Source organism: Cryptomeria japonica, chromosome 7, assembly GCF_030272615.1.
Source record: "Cryptomeria japonica chromosome 7, Sugi_1.0, whole genome shotgun sequence".
Classification (NCBI taxonomy): domain Eukaryota; kingdom Viridiplantae; phylum Streptophyta; class Pinopsida; order Cupressales; family Cupressaceae; genus Cryptomeria; species Cryptomeria japonica.
Genome location: NC_081411.1, coordinates 170,347,076 through 170,351,069, shown reverse-complemented (window position 1 = coordinate 170,351,069; position 3,994 = coordinate 170,347,076).

Genomic DNA, 3,994 nt, shown 5'->3' with positions numbered 1-3,994 from the left:
ATATACATCTGCAATCCCCCTCAATTGGTTCAAATTTTGTTCAGTTAAATCCTGAATTGAGGGAGGGTTTGGAAAATGAGGGTTTGGTTGTTGCAGTTGATCAATGTTTTTACTGTTATCCCCCATTTTTAACCTAATTGAGTGTAAGCAATTGAATTTAGTTAACAAATTTAAACAATTTTGTATTTGATTTAAAAAAACCTAGTTTTCATGAAAAAAACCATATTTTCAATGAAAAACAAATAAACATTGAAAAAAATACAAAAATTGAATGAAATGATTGAAAACAATAAAAATCCTACCTTTTAATGTATTTTTTTAGCAAATTTGGGTCAAAAAACCAGATATCGGATCTAACCGGATATCGGATTCCCAAAAATTGCGGCTTGTGGGTTAAAAATAACTTACGGGCTATCACAGTCCAAATATATTGTCTCAGAAAATCAGATATCCGATTTTTATACTTAATTATTTTAAAATAACATTATATTATATAATATAATAATATATTATATAATATATTATTATATTATATAATATAATAATATATTATATAATATATTATTATATTATATAATACGTATTATATAATATGTTTTGATTAAGTAAAAATAGGTATTTGAAAGGTACTTGAACCTTTTACAAAGCAGGAGAACAAAAAAGCATAAAAAAGTGCTTGATCACTTCAAAAAGTCAAAATGAACCCACCAGATGGGCACAACTTAAAACATCATTACATAATTACATAAAACTCAGAAAAGACAACAACAGGAAAGCAAAAGATAGCAAAGAGACAGAACCAAGGACAACTACTGGAACTAAATACTATTCAGGATCTCCTCAGTGTGAACAACCATTTGTTTCATGTTGTTTGCCGAGGTCTTCATATCCTCCAGCTCACGACCTTCGATGTCGACCTTATTCTTTGTGTTGGCTCTGGTCCTCCTTTCATGACCCTTCTTGTTCACCTGCTCCTTATCACCTTCCTTCTCTGCATTGTTCTTGTACCTGTTGATAAAGATGTTCATATTGTCCACCGAAGATTTAAGAATTTGGAAATTTTGATCAACAATCTGCTTGACATTGTGCTCTAGCTTGTCAATTCTGCTGCCAAAATCTTTCAGTTTGTTGTCCATTTCCTTTCTATCTCCCATCTCATTGACATTTTTCTCCGTGGCTAAGATTTTTCCAACCATACATTCAATAGCTTGCGCATTATGCAAAACGACCACTAACTCTTTAACATGCTCTACCAAGGGCTTGTCACCAACTGTAATTCTTTCTATGGCCTATGTATGTTTTTTCAAGCTATTAATATCCTTCACCAGAGTAGTGATGGTCTCACAGAAGGCCTTAATGGTATCTTTGTCACCACTATCACTTTGACCCCCTTTTTCCTCGTTATGCAGTCTAGTGGTATTCACGGTTAGTGGTATTCACGGTCTCCATGGTTTCCAAATTATCCTTAACCGGGTTACCCTCCCCTTCATTGTCCTGACTATCAATCCTCTTATTATCATCATCCTCCTCCTCAGACTCAACCAAAACATAATTGAGATCAGAATTGCTACCCTTTTTAGTGTTCTTTTTCTGAGCCTTCTTTCCAGAGGCTTTCCCTTTCCTCTTTTTAACAGGTTTTTCCTCAAGGGAATCAGTTTCAGAGTCTGACATTTTAGATTCCACAATAATCCTCCCTTTTTTGCTAGTTTCTTCCGACTCTCCCTCGGTCTCAGAATTAAAGTTGAAACCACTATCCTTACTTTCCGTATTCTCATCTCTGGCATTTTTGCCTTTAATAGGCTTTTCAATGCACTTCCCCTTTAGCATTTTGTAAACCAGGACCATGAGCCCCTAGTGGAGGGCATGATCACCTTTAGGGTCCTTTTGGATCTCCTTTATAGTATGATCCATTGAACAGGCCAAGTAATAGGGAAGGCTAACCCTTTCACCATGACGGAAATGGTTAAGAAGGACAAAGTGATGCCCATAAGCCCTGGTAAACCTACCGTCTAAGGTAATATATTCAATAGAAGCAAATAAGACAAACCTCCATGGCCTGCAAATTCTCTTCAGAGAGTGGTAGGAGTTGTCAATTTTGATCATCTTTCTTCTCTCACCATCCGTAACAGGAAATTTGTCTGCAGCCTTATCTGATATCCCTCTGTCCCTGTAAAATTTCATACCCTCGGTAGTCATCCCCGTGGCCTCAGCGATAACCTCTTCGTTTACATTCATCATATGTGATCCAATCAAAACTTTTCCATTTTTCCAGTTCTTTATGAGGTAGCTGGTAATTGTGGGGTCCTTCCCATTTAGTCGTTCCATGAAAACATTGAGCCCCCCTTACTGAAGGATACTCCAGACTTCTTCGTTCTTTCTCCATTCAGTGCATGAAGCAGGTTCAAATCTCTTCTTGTTTCCTCCCATTTTTCCAACACCTTCCTTGCAATGCCTTCTCTTGTTTTGATAACTTTTCCTGTGGTTTCTGTGGTTATTCTGTAAGAGCGCCCATAATCCATGCCAAATAATGATGATATGACATCTATTTAATAGCTCATTATCTTCAAGCAAGCCCTACTTCAAAAAAGGCGGAAAGGTCATTAGAAATAATGATTAAAAGTACCACGTTGCATTGTATAGCTTCGGTCCTGATTGAGTAAGGATTTCATTTCAATTGCAATCTCTTTTTCACCATAACTAGTGATGATGTTTTTCGATTGGCAAGCCAGGTTGGTTGCCCAATCAGCACAAAAGTTGGCCTCCCTATAAACATGTGTAAAAACACACATTTCAAACTCTTCGCTGATTTTCCTTGTTGCTTTAATAGCATTACTAATCGACCATGATGGCGGGAATTTCATATTTAAACAGTTGATAATGTTTAAGGAGTCTCCTTCACACCAAACTTTAGTGCATTTGGCTTCTTTGGCAAGGATAATCCCATGATAAGCCGCCATGGCTTCGGCAACATGGTTGGTCTGTTTTCCTATAGGAATACATTTTATGATTTTACATATTCCCCATTCACCCCTTAGGAGCACTCCACATCCTGCAACCCCCGGGTTTCCCTTAGAGGCCCCATCAAAATTGATTTTCATCCATCCCCTAGGTGGGCTGGTCCATATCACTCCCTCTCTAGGGTTACTTTGGATATTCTCTTGAGCTTTTAATCTCCATTTTTTATAGACAAGTTGATCCTCCTTAGTGTTAGGATTATCAATACCACCTATAATATTAATATTTTCCACTATGCTTCTTCTTATTTTTTCAAACACAATGTTACCCTTAGTGTACTTTTCTCTCAAAATCCTATCATTTCTCTCTTTCCATATACCCCAGCACATGTGTGGTAAAGCAATTCTCCATAGCAAGGTAGTAGTTCTATTTTTTGAAGGATGATGCCATGACTTGAAAATCTCCTCAATTAAGTTGGGGAAGCTCCAACTGATATTGAATTGATCCAGACAACTTCCCCAAACATCAGCTGAGAAGGGGCAATGAAAGAGAATATGATTTATTGTCTCCTCATTTTGCTTACAGAGTGTACAGAAACTTGGTATGTTGATACCTCTTTTTCTTATATTCTCTATTGTTAGAATTTTGTCTTGGAGGGCTATCCAAAAGAAAATGTTGATCTTGGGGGTAAGGCCTTTCACCCAAGCTTTAGCCCAACAAGGACTTTCCATATTATTGTATTGTTGATGATAAAGAGATGCCACTGTAAAAGTACCACTAGCAGTGAGTTTCCAAATTAACTGGTCTTCTTCTTCAATCCTCACCATTGAGTTCATGACTTTGTTCAAACTACCCAAAGACTGATCCACTTGAGATAAGTCTTTCCACTGTACATCTTTCCAATAATCCTCCACCTTGGTTCCAAATCTTTCCTTGCATTGGTTATGATATTTGTTCCACTCAATGTTTTCATTTAAAGGGGTCTCCATAAGCCAAGGATCCTCCCAGAACTAAATAAGATTCCCTTTCCCCAGCTTCC